Source organism: Silurus aristotelis (genome assembly GCF_946808225.1).
Source record: "Silurus aristotelis genome assembly, chromosome: 2".
Lineage (NCBI taxonomy): Eukaryota > Metazoa > Chordata > Actinopteri > Siluriformes > Siluridae > Silurus > Silurus aristotelis.
The window spans coordinates 36,363,976-36,378,004 of NC_139575.1; positions in this window are offsets into that span (position 1 = coordinate 36,363,976).

Sequence of the window (14,029 nt, forward strand, 5' to 3'; positions counted from 1 at the left end):
TTTCCGCATCACTTTATCAAAAATCTATAAAATCCATAATACTCGTCAGTAATGAAATTAGTAATGAAATTCCTCGTTTTTTTTTTTTCCCAGTCACACATTACCCACAATGCTGTGCTGATAGTGTGAGATAAACCCTATTTGCATTTTATCTTAATGGAACTGATGCGGCAGAGCTTTAGTCTTTTAGTGTATCTGGCTCTCTCCCCTCAAATTTTCCTGCTAATATCACCCTCGAAACCATCGCTATTGTACTCGTCACCTCGCAGCTCGAGAACCAGCCAAGAATCGCAATGCATCATGTGGCTGTGTATTTTTCTTGAACACAAAAAAAAAGCCGCCTTCAACACTCCTGCGTTGGTTCACCATAAATATAACATTCGGTGTATTTAAGAAGCAAAGACAAGAGCTTTATTATTATTATTATTATTATTATTATTATTATTATTATTATTATTATTATTATTATTATTTTATTATTATTATTATTATTATTATTATTTTACCAATTTCAAACAGAAATAACAGAAATACATGAAAGAACTTATTTAAAAACTATAAAATTCAATAAAATAAAATAATTTTATTTTTATTTTTAAATTTCATTTCTATTTACATGTTGGACAGTCGACATAATCATTTTATTACTTGTCGTACTCTGTATAAATGTATATATGACAAATAAAATTTGATTTGGTTTGATTTGATCTATTGCCAGAATTATAAATGAAATTGCACAATATTGCAGTGTGTGTTTCAGGGCAGAGTTTCGCTTTAATTGCGAAGTTGACTGTCCAATCAAAAAAGCTCATTTATTCATTTATTTCTTTTCACAACGGACATTGTCTCTTACGTACTTTTACAGAATTTGAACAATGTGTATTTATCCCTGATTTGCAGCCGTGAAAACTTTGGCAAGGAAAATCCCCCTTAGATGGTATGAGGAAGAAACCTTGAGACTTAAAAGGGGAACCCATCCTCATTTGGGTGACATCGAGAGTGTGATTATATATGTATCATTTGCATAAAGAAATCGGACCATCAGTTTTCGTTTTTTGAACATCTCATTCCAGTTGTTGTGCCTATTTGCTGTTATAACAACCTCCACTCTTCTGGGAAGACGTTCAACTAGATTTTATGGAGATTTGCTTAAGATTCATTCATCCACAAGGCTGTTAGTAAAGTCAGGCACTGATTTAGGAGGGGTGAGGAGGTCCGGGGTGCCGTCAGTGTGAAAGATTCATCCAAAAGGTGTTCAATAGGGTTTGTGGCTCTATAGCAGGAGATCTTCATGGAGCTGGCGTTGTGCTCCGATACATTTATCTCTATAGTGTACTTGAAAAACAATCTGAACAATGTTTTTGGGTTAAAAAGGAAAGGAAACGCCCAGGGGATTGGCCTACAAGTCATATGTAAATACAAAATCTCAGCTCTTTTCACGGAGTAAACAAAATACACTGGAAAAGGTTCAAAATCGAGCTGTTTTATTATTTACGCTCGTTTTATTCCCTGCGGTCTTTTCCATCTTCTCTATCCGTTCATCCCTCTGCAATCCCACCACATCGTTCCCACTCGTTAGTCATGATGCCCTGACGGCGCATCATAAATCTTAGGCCGGGAGAATTGACAGCGAATGAAGATGAAGATGAGAATGAAGAAGAAAACAGCAAAGTTCACCTCTCACCCGGAGCAGCCATTATCCAGACAAGCATCAGATAAAAGTTTCCTGAATGTCAGGAAAGAAAACGGCGCTACCTGAGACCATATTTTAACAAACTCACCGAGGAGCTCATGCATTTTCATGAACATTTTTAGGAAAATCTGTGTGTGTGTGTGTAAGTGTGTGTATGTGTGTGAGTGTGTGTTGTGGAATTTCTCTCGCCCAGACGGACGTAACACTTTGTTCGCCATGGAAGTGGGAGGTGAAAGCGAGTAAGAGGGTGCCGTAGGGGTGAAAAAGTTTGGTGAAGAAGAGCGCCCTGTTGCCTTGGTTACCACCTACCACATTTCCTCCAGAGGTTTTATTTTGTTGATCTCGTTTGACAATTGTAGTTTAAAATTTTATTTTTTATCTCCTTGTATTTCAGCTGCTTCACAACTCATTTATAATGATCCCTTATTAAATGTCTAAAAAGATGAGTGAACCAATAATGTTTGCGTACCATAACCACTTGTTTGGGGTCGTTACCCTGTTGAAAAATTTTAACCTCCTGGCAGATGTAAACAATATAAAAAAATGTAAGCCAAAGTTTGTGGACAACTTTTTGACCGCCCCATTATAATAGTTTTGGAGTGAGCTTGTGGAGATTCTTTTAGCCACAAGCGTGTTAGTAAAGTCAGGTACTGATGTATTTTGGATATAGATTTAAGTTAAACCCTGAAGCAACAGCAGAAGGTAGAAGTCCGTGTCAGGCCACATTACACCATGGTGTCCCTGATCACTTTACTCTGCCCCCAGCATGCCCCCAAGGACCTTACATTCTGTGTTGGTTTGACATTCATACGTTGAACACAATCTGGATGCAAATATTATCATCACAAGCATTTTATCAAAAATATCTCCCCTGTGCAAAGCTCTCATCAACAGGACATTGTGTGTGTGTGTGTTCACTTCCAGACAGACTGTGCTGTCATTGTTAGTCCAAAGGCTTGCACAGACTTTGGAGAAGGTCATGGTAGTGGGAGAGGGGCAAGTAATAAAAGCATTAATAATAAGAGCATTTCTGGAAGACGTCATATCAGTTATTTTCAGTGCGGGACATTAAAATGAAATTAGAGAAGAAAATGAATTCAAAGGCCATATCACTGCCCGGTTCAGGAAAGCATTAAAAAAGCATAATTAAAAAAAACGTATATATATGTAAAGTAAAAAAAAAAAAAAAATATATATATATATATATGCCCAGCTACAAATACATCAATTTGCTGTCTAGAGGCATGTCTCTTCGAATAATATTTTTAAGTTCCCTTTCGGGACCTTGAGCTGCGTCCTGTTCCCTCTGGGAACTAGGGTTACGTTCGTAACCCAGAGACGATCCTCCTGTATTTATTCTTGAATACGATGTGTCTCTTTTGTACCTTCTATTACCGTCATCTATGTTCTTATGTGTTCAGCTGATTGTGTTGTAGAAAACACGAAAGACCCTGATCGATATGGACTACAATACCCAAACAAGTGTCGAAACTCAACTCCACCCTATTCTCTAGAAACTTTGTGGGAGTTTTGCTTTTTTTTGTACTCAGCGATGCGGCCGGGGTTCGATTCCCGGTCAGGAAACCAACCCCAGCCATTAGGGTTGCACAATCCAGTGCACTCTTAGTGCTGGTCCCAAGCCCGGATAAATGGGGAGGGTTGCGTTAGAAGGGCATCCAGCGTAAAAACATGTGCCAAATCGAACATGCGGATCATGAATACGGATGATGTGCTGTGGCGCCCCCTAATGGGAGAAGCCGAAATAAAGTTTTTATTTTTAGTTCTATAGAAATGCAACAATGCAATCCCTCATGTACAAATGATTATTTTATTTATTATTGCATAAAAAAAAATGCTCCTTGAGTGAGCATGGGGCAGCAAGGTTCCAGGCCCAGTAGGCTTTTGATCAATAATAAATGCTATAGTATCTCGAATTTCACTTTCAACTTCTCAAAAATCCCTAAAATCAGGTTTATTAAGAAGAAGAAAAGTTTAAAAGTCAGCGGGAAAGCGTCGCCCCAGGACGCGAGAACCTCTACAAATGTTTGAAAATCATCTTATAAATGTTGTAGCCTTAATTTTTTTTTTTGAGAGCGGTGCAGCAGGATCTTGCGTAGCGCTGAACCTTTGAAAGAGCGCCGCCGCTCCTGAAACGCTGCGTGAGAGATTTCAGGTTGAAAGAAGTTTTGCATTTCAAAGTCAAAGCTTTCACTTCATTCCGCTGTCACTGTGGTTTATGCGCATCACTGATATGTGTCCTGTGAGGACTCCAGTAACGACTTGCACTGAGGAGGAGTGGAACGAGTGAGCCTATGAGAATGAGATGCAAATGCAATGTAGCCTAAGTTCCTCCGTGTGACTCTGAGGCCGGGGGCATCTGCTGTCTCTGCGTTCAGTTCATGAATATCAGATTAATATCCAGGCTCTGTTGATCCATTAGCACTTGCAGGTTGTAGAGAATTTGGAGCTTTCGATTTGCTGGAATGTTTGAGGCAGAGATAAAAAAAAAAAATTGACTGCAAACATGTCAAACAAACTCAGTTACACTGCACTTAAGGGTAGTGCTAATGGGGCTACATAACGCTACTACTAATAAAACTGCATTCATTATAAGTGGCACTTAAAAAGGCTAGTGCTAATTAGCATCAGCTGTCAGAAAGATTGCATTAATTAGATTTGATGTTAAATTGACAAAACGTCTGAGACTTCAGCTGATAGGAAAACATGCTGGGGTTCTTTTTTTAAGCTGAACTCACTACGGTGTTATAGCAGTTAGCTTTGTAGCTCTATGTAGTTTACTTGTGGTATGTCAGGTCTGTAGTCCATCCATCCATCCATCCATCCATCCATCCATCCATCCATCCATCCATCTATCTATCTATCTATCTATCTATCTATCTATCTATCTATCTATCTATCTATCTATCTATCTATCTATCTATCTATCTATCTATCTATCTATCTATCTATCTATCTATCTATCTATCTATCTATCTATCTATCTATCTATCTATCTATCTATCTATCTATCTATCTAGGCAGGCCTGCAGTTTTTTAGATGTTCTGGGTTTTCCTATGAGCTCTTGGTGTAATTCTGGTAGGTTGTTCACTCCCTGGAAGGTTCACCTCTGTTCCAAGTTTTCTCCATTTCGTGATAATGGCTCCTGTGCTTTGCTGGAATCCCAAAGGCTTAGTAATGGTTTTGTCGGAGTAATCTCTTGATTCAAAAGGTCTGGCTTTAATCAGGCCTGGGTGTGGCACTTAAAATTCAAGTCAGCTTCCCAAAAAATGTGGTTAATCACTTTTCATTCATGATTTAGCATTTAGCATATTTTCACATAGGGTCGGGCAGGTTTGAAGAACTTTTTTTAACTTAATAAATGAAATCATTATTTAAAACCTGTATTTTGTATTTCCTGGGGTTATCTTAGAGTAAAATGTAATTTAACGTTCACGCCCATGTAGTTCTTTCTAATGCACAGAGTTTGTTTTAGTTTAAAAAGAATAGTATAGTATAGTATAGTATAGAATAGTATAGAATAGTATAGTATAGTATAGTATAGTATAGAATAGTATAGTATAGTATAGTATAGAATAGTATAGTATAGTATAGAATAGTATAGAATAGTATAGAATAGTATAGTATAGTATAGTATAGAATAGTATAGTATAGTATAGTATAGTATAGTATAGTATAGTATAGTATATAAAACTGCAATAAAATTTTGTATATTATGTCATTTTGTGTAGTAGGGTTAGTAGAATCAGTAACTATAAAAATGGTATATTATAGTATGGTATATTATATGTATAATAAAATGGAATATTATAAGCATATTATAGTATTATAGTATATATAATCTGTAGTAGTAAAAGTAGACTGTCATAGTTTGTAATGGTATTGTAAAGAAATGTGTAGGATAGTGGACAAAATTGTTATTGTGTACTACAGATTACATTTAAATATTGAAATAATTGTTTTTGTATAGTATCGTATAGTTTGTATAGTGTTTGTGTCTGTGTGTGTGTGTGTGTGTGTGTGTGTGTGTGTGCGTGTGTGTGTGTGCGTGTGTGTGTGTGCGTGTGAGACTCGATTTGATGCCACCCAGTCTCCCGTAGCTGAATGAGCACAGTGAATGAAAGCAAATTGAACTTTTAATAATGTGTAATAAATCAAGAATGATTGTACAGCCAAATCCAATCACTACATTATAAAAAGGATATGATAATAAAGCCCAATTAAAAATGCCCAATATTAAGAAACGTTATCAGTATAACTAAAAGAGAGAAAAAAAGGAATTATATTACTTTCAAGAATTGACACGAGGCTGCATTTTCACTGCCATGTTTAATTCCACTTTGTCTTTATTTAAGAAAAAGGCATATTTGTAGTTCAAGTGTGCGCATAGGTTTTACACTTCCATGCACTTGTAATGTTACAACCGATTATACTACATGAATCTGTGCAAGATCAAATAAATCATTCAAATTATTCACAAAAAAAAAGTGTAAAAGTTTATAATGAATAGTATGTGCCCTGTTACTCGAAACCCCTTCATTAGTTCTGTCACAACCAATTGCCATAATTAGTCAAATGGAGTCCACCTGCGTACAATTAAAGTGTCAGTATAAATATACACCAGTTCCTGCAAAGCCCTGGAGAGGACAGATGTGTTAGAGTGGCCCAGTCCATGGCCAGACCTCGTTCTGATTACAGATTTATGGCAGGACTTGAAAATTGCCACTTCCTGCCTGACACAGGTTTGGTGATTTGGGGCAAAAGATATCTGGATCTAGTTGTGCACATCTGATGTCCCAGAGGTTCCTAAAAATGGGTTGACCTGGAGGAGGTGGAAGCTCCTTTTAAAACTAAGGAATATCTGCTTTTCAGGTGAATTCAACTTTGTCTAACAATGAAAATACGTGATAAAGCCAACGTTTTGTGGACACACGATGATCATATGTGGTTCTTTCTCGAATTGTTGCCACGTATTTGAAAGCACACTGTTGTGTGGAATGTCTTCTTGTGCTGTAGCATCACAGTGTTTTACTTTTTAAATGCTTAATATTTGTATTTATTTATCTTTATTTTATTTATTTATTTGCGCTTTAGACCTTTTTAAAAAATCTAAAAATTTTAATAGATATAAAGAAACTAAACATATTAAGATTTATAATCGAATTTTTTCTGTCATGTTTTTTTTTATTATTTTTTTTTTTAGGTAATAAAAGGCTTAAAAGATGTTGAGCTTCATGAAGACACGGTTTGGCGAATTTGGTCGACCTAATGTTCTTCTGATAGTGAAGTCTGATATGAAGCTCATGGGCCAAAACGATCAGTATGATGTTTTAACATGAACATGAACAAAAACATGAACTCATCCTTAGTAACTGCCTGGTCAGGGTCATGGTGGTATCAACTTGAGTGTGTTTATATTTCTAAGAAATACAATCAACTAAATTTGTTAGTTGATTGAAAAAAAATCTACAAAAGTCAGGAGCCAATGGGAATAAATGAAGCAATAACAGTGGCTGGGAATATTGAGTGTAAGGATAAACATGGGTTGTAAATAATAAATGGAAAAATGTAGTTTATTTACTTGTATTGTCATTGGTTCCTGACTTTTTTTGGACACCCCATATTTATAAACAGGACTGATGTAGCGGAGGCTGAGGAACAGTTTCTGTTGTTTAAGCCACACCCTTCGAATTTTTTAAAAATCTGAATATAAATGAACCTCCAGTTATATAGATACAGATATCATCAATGAAGGATGTCATATTCTCACCAGTTTTCTATGAAGCAGTGCGAACGTGCATGACGTCATTCGTAAAATGAATAGCATTATACTGTGCTATGATTTATAATTCCATTATAATTAGAGGACTGGAGCTGAAACAAAGGTGAGTAGGCACGACTCAGGCCGGCTCCCCTGCAGCCTCCTCTCGTAGTTTGCATTTTGTATGAATCGCCATTTGTTATATAAGTAGCTAAAACTGATCTTGCTGAAGGAGCTCTTTATAGATAGTAATTCATCCAGCTTTTGAAATACAAGCGTGTGCTATTATTTTTGTATAAAACCTTCAAGGATCACTTTTATCTTCAGGTCATTAATTTCTCATCAGCAGATCACCCAGTGGAGGGCTTATCTCTCTCTCTCTCTCTCTCTCTCTCTCTCTCTCTCTCTCTCTCTCTCTCTATCTCTCTCTCTCTCTCTCTCTCTCTCTCTCTCTCTCTCTCTCTCTCTCTCCCTTTTTTCTCTCTCTCCCTTCCACCCCCAGATATGGCAGGCGGCTCTCTGTCGCCATGTGTGGCGTGTGTGTGGTGAAGGCGTACTCCTCTTCAAAGCTGCGTACTGCTCTAATTCAATCACACTGCGTCCTAATGGGATTGAGGGCTTGTCTGCTCGTCCATAGAGGACATGGTTAATTGTGTCGCCATGCCGCATTTATGAGATAATATGCAGTGTTGGTCGGACCAGGTGCAGGATGTGCAGAGCTTCAGCTTGTGTGTGTGTGTGTGTGTGTGTGTGTGTGTGTGCGCGCATCAGAAAGAGTGCTCAATCACAGGCTTGGGAAATGAAACTTTGCTAGATTAGCTTGGTATTAACTTCAATTATCTTTTGTTCCAGCACCTACAGAGCACAATGCATTTGCCTGTGGCCTTGTGCCAATAACAAAATGAGTATAACGTGTGTGTGTGTGTGTGTGTGTGTGATTCCTAAATATTAGTATAATTAATGTTCTCACAATTCTGTCAGAGTGTCTCATAGTTTCTCTTCGCGCCTCACATTCTGACTTCAAGCATCACGCTGAAAAAATGCTAAAAGTCGCAAAAAAGAAAAAAAAGATTGGCGCAAACATTAAGCTTTAAAAACCCCCCAGCTTTTTTGCGTTTTACTGTATTTTTAATTAAATTGTCCATTAATGTTTGGGGCTGTATCATGTCATTTAAAAAAAAAACCTAACGTTCCTCTTTTTGTTTCTTTAAGATTCAGTTAAGCCTTTTCCCATTACTGACCCTTTTGTTTGACACTTTTCTGGTCACAACGTTCGGAATCCCAAAGTAAATTCTGATTCTTCTTTTTCTTTCGTCTGCTTCCATTAGGGGTTGCCACAGCAGATTATCAGTCTCCATACCCCCATACCTCCATACCATCCCTCCTCCGCACATGTCCAAACCATCTCAATCTCGCCTCTCTCACCTTGTCACCAAAACAACCTACATGGGCTGTCCAAGTCAAGTCAAGTCAAGTTTATTTGTATAGCGCTTTTCACAACAGACATTGTCTCAAAGCAGCTTTACAGAAAACAACAGTGAAGGTGAATGGTGTGCGTTTGTCCCTGATGAGCAGCCCTGATGATGTCCCTCTACTAAACTCATTTCTAATCCTGTCCATTGTCATCACTCCCAACGAACATCTCAACATCTTCAGCTCTGCTACCTCCAGCTCCTCCTCCTGTCTTTTACTCAATGCCACTGTCTCTAAACCATACAACTGGAGGCCACAGGCATCTCTGAAGATATGCTTTGCATGGGTTGGAGTTCTGACCTCAACCCTATTGAAGGCCTATGGGATGAATGTAAACACTGTCTGCACCCCAGACCTCCTCACGCTCACCTACATCAGTACTCGACTTTACTAATACTCTTGTTTTTAAATTATTAGAAATCGACACAAGCTCACCCAGGAATCTAGGGAATATCTTCCCTGAAGAGTGGAGATTATTATTACAGCAGATAGGCATTAAATGTGGAATGGGATGTTCTCAAAACACATATAGGTTTATGCTTAGGTGTCCACAAAATCATGTCGAGGAATTAAGTTCTGTCAGGCTGTGGATCTCACAGTGACGTCTGGGGACTTGCTCATTAGATACGCACTGTGTAACATCATTTAACCAAAGCAGAGAAACAAGGTTCGATTTAATTCTTAATCAGTAAAGTGTAAGTAGAAATGTCGAAGGAAATCTAGTGAAAGTGCTTGACCTATGAGGTTAGAGTAGCGGAATAGACGTGACAAAGATCTGTTATACCTAAAAAATAAATAAATAAATAAATAAATAAATAAATAAAAACGTCAGAATTTTTTTTATATAAATCTTTATATGTTTTGTTTCTTTTGACCTATTACATTTATTAAAATTTTTTAAAAAGGTCAAAAGCTCAAATAAATAAATAAATGATGGGCTAACAGATAATAAAAGATATATAAATACAAATGTTAAACATTTAAAAAGTAATATATATATATAATAATATAATAATATAAAATATTAATTATATATGGACTTAGATTTATTTATTTTTTTGTTGGTGTTTTAAAAGCTATGATAATTAAGTTATTTTACTTAAATTAAAATATTTTACCTTAATTACATTACTTAAATTACCTAATAAATATAAAAGCTAAATATAAGTAAAATAATTAACGCTTAATATAGTTATATTTAATAGTTATATAGTTATATATACACACACCTTCTGTTTTATTAATGTTTTGTCTGCTAACGACGGAATCAATAAAATGGGATGCTACGTGCATGTTTGACGTGTTGAAGCTGACACTTTGAATGTGTTAATTATTTGTGGATTTGTGCTGCGCTCCTGATGGGGTGTCTGGCTGCAGGATGGAACCTGCTGAAGAACCTTTGTCATGTTCATTACACGGTTTTATGTTGAAGTGCAGCAGATGTGCAGATGTGGATAAATAGACGTGACGGCAGCATTAGAGTCAGGCTTAATAAGCGGACGCACCCTTAGACCACCGGGGACAACAAACAGAGCTGTGTGTAGAGCTGTGAGTCTGATGAGTCCAAGTGATAGACACTAAAACAGCAGCCTGTTCCCAGGTGAGCAATTACAGCACAGCTAGCGGCCACACACACACACACACACACACACACACACACACACACGCACACGCGCGCGCACACGCATAACACCACCACCCCCAGATTGTATCAGGACAAGGGCCCTCCGCAGGTTCGGGACTCATCTGTCAGAGTTGAGCTGCAGAGGCGGAGTGAAAATGACAGAAGGTTTATTTTTGCTGTTCCCTGCAGCCTGTCAGTCTCCTGCTGCTGTTCTTCCGCCCTGTGGCCTTCGTTCTCTCCCACCCACTCATTCTGGACTCAAACCTTCAACCCTTTAATCCTTCATCCCTCCAGAGACCTAAAAGGTCAGCTGATGCACACAGAGGTTTGGTTGTTGTTTTCTGTTTGCGACGTTTCTCCTTTTGATCCGCTGTTCATGTAGACAAAGCACGAGCGAGCGATAATGTGAACCCATCTGTGACTGCTCTGATCTTTCACTCTCTCTCTCTTTTCTCCCTCAACACCATCCTTTTTTTTTTCTCTTCCCCTTCTTCCCCAGGAGTGGTGCCATCAGTAATCTTTCTCCTTGTAATAGTGGTGGAAGGTTGGCGTGTATTTTTGGGCAAAATTAAATATTGATTGATAATAAGGATTAATAATACATTTGTAATATCTTGTAATGACAGAGGCTAAAAATGGTTGACAACTAGGTTGGATTATTCTTTAAGAAGTATGCCGTGGGTTTTTCGACACAACCTCACCTCTGTAGGGCGTATTTCATGTACAAAATGGGATGGGGTGTGTGTGTGTGTGTGTGTGTCAATGGGTTGGTTGGTGGGGAGTGTGAGGAGTCAACACATTTCCCTGCACTGAGGAAAGAAAGTGTGAAAAAAAAGATGAGACGAATGAGTCTAATATTTATTCAGCTCCACTTTTAATGCTGCAACTAAGAAAACCGAGCATCTAAGCATAAATAAATAGTCAGGGATTCATTAAAATTCTCCGTTACAATAAGTACTACAATCGCGCTACATTATGTGTATGATCTAAACCCACAAAATTGTAGATCTAACAACCCAAATACTGATAAATGCCCATGGTATAACTAATGCGCAGCAAAGGAGCAAAGCAGATGAACCATAACAAATGAATGGTATATTACAACCTAGATCTAATCTCATTGTATTTGATATTGTGAAATGCTACCTTGTGCTGCTGCTTTGTCTGCTGCTGTTTTTTTTTTTTTTTTAAAGACTTCTGTGTGTACAGGACTGCTTAAACCAACAACACACATGTATTATTTATATGACTACCTTTTTCCACTCACATTCACATACTGCACATGTTTATAGTTACAGCTTTTGCACTATCCTTATATGTTATACGCATACGCTCCATACCTACTTATTTATATATATCGTATTTGTAAATAATCTCATTCCCTATCTTTCCTCTCTCCTCTCCAGTTTATCTCCTGATGTATGTTTTTTTTTACATTGTGTATCATCTATAATTGTCACTGACATTCTGTGGACAAATGCATTTGCATGCTGTAATGGTAAAAGAATGATAAAAGAATGTACAAACTTATCGTCAAACTGACACTCTTGGGCTCTTCAGCAAGATTAACTATGTCTCCTGTATTGCTGACCCAGTCTGCAGCTTCCTAACATCGCTGGGATATGTGAAGAAAGAATTTTACTGTGTTGTAATGCTCAGTTCATTTTTGACCTAAATGTATAGATTGCATTCTAATAGAAGAGCCTTTATTGTCCCTCTGAGGAGAAATCTGTAACAGACAGGGTACCAATACATGTTGTGAACCCATAATGTCTAATGGATCCAAAACCAGCTAATATGGTTCTTTTGTCCAGTCTGTGTTCTCTAAGCCAGAGGTCCCTGATCACTTGAACACAACCAAGTACCAACCAAGCTGTGGAACAGTTGCTAATGGCAACCCATTAGCAACTGTTCCACAGCTTGGTTGGTACTTGGTTGGTACAGACAGGATCAAACTTAACTGGTCCGGAGTGCACAAAAGGTGGAAGACTTTTCTGTATGAGAATATCCCTGTAGGTTACTATTGTTCTAACTGTTGATATGGCAGGGCAATAAGGTAATTAATCTAAATGAAAGTACCTGTAAAGTTCGAAGGCACACCTTCCAGCCAATCAGGATCGAGTATTCAGATTGACTATTTTATTAATCACTATATTGCACAGACAGGATTTTGTCCTCAGCACAATCAGAATGATAGTAGTACCTTTAATGTGAGCTACCCAAAAGAGAGAAACATGTGAAAGCCTGTATGAATGTCCTTAAGATGTCTGTGATTAGAAGGTAGTGGAGGTATGAGTGAATGTGTGGAAGGAGTAGTATTGAGCGGATTCGTATTTATTATGGATCCTGATGGCCGTGCTGGTAGAGACAGATCTTCAAGCATGCTGGTTGTGGATTGAGTATGCAGTACCGTGTGCTTGTTTACAGTCTGGTAAACAGTGTGTGTGCTGGGTGGTTGTGGTCTGTGGTGATTTCGTAAGCCTTCCCCAGACATTGTGTATGAAAAATGTCCTTTGGGACTGGGAGGTTTTTGCAGATAATCGGAGACTTCAGCTCTCACAACTCTCTGGAGGGGCCATACAGGCACAGAGAGGGCAGCTGCCAAACAAGAAAGTCATGCACCCAGTCAGGATGTTCTTTATGGTGCATTTGTAGAAGTTTTTGGTGGGTGAGAATAAACTTTCCGAGTGTAAAGAGGGCAAGTGAGGACATTGCTGTGGTGAATACGGAAAAACCTAACACTCCGGAACTCTTTCTACAGCAGCTGCAATGTATAGGGGTGTGGATATACTCGTGGAACCTTCTGTAGGGCTCCTCATTCTTTTTGGCTAAAAATTTACCATTTTACCACAGTTTGATTTGACAATATAAAACAATTTTTGTTGCAAAAATGCTCTACGGTTTATGAAACTGTGATGGACCTCCTGTGCACAGCTCACTTCATTCTGTCATTCCACAGGTTTTTAGTTGGATTAAGATCTGGGTTCTGACTGGATCTTTCCATAACTTTTATATGCAAGCATTCATTTGTTAAACATATTTGGTCTTCTTAGTATCTTTAATACTTCATTTATGGCAGGTGTGTGATAATTATATGTGAACAGGCATTTAAAGGTCACATGCTCCCTTATCAAACAGTGTGGACATTAATGTGAATAGTTTATTGTTATTATAATGAATTTCTTTTTTTTTTTCTTCCCCCAAAATATATACATTTTCTCGATTTTGTTAAATTCAATTCAATTCATTTTTATTTGTATAGCGCTTTTAACAATGAACAGTGAATATGTTCTTTATGAGTAAGTTTGTCCCTGATGAGTGAGCCGGTGGCGACTGTGGCAAGGAAAAACTCCCCGAGATGGCATAAGGAAGAAACCTTGAGAGGAACCAGACTCAAGAGGGAACCCATCCTCATCTGGGTTGCACCGAATATCAATTTATAGCAGATATCCAATGTTG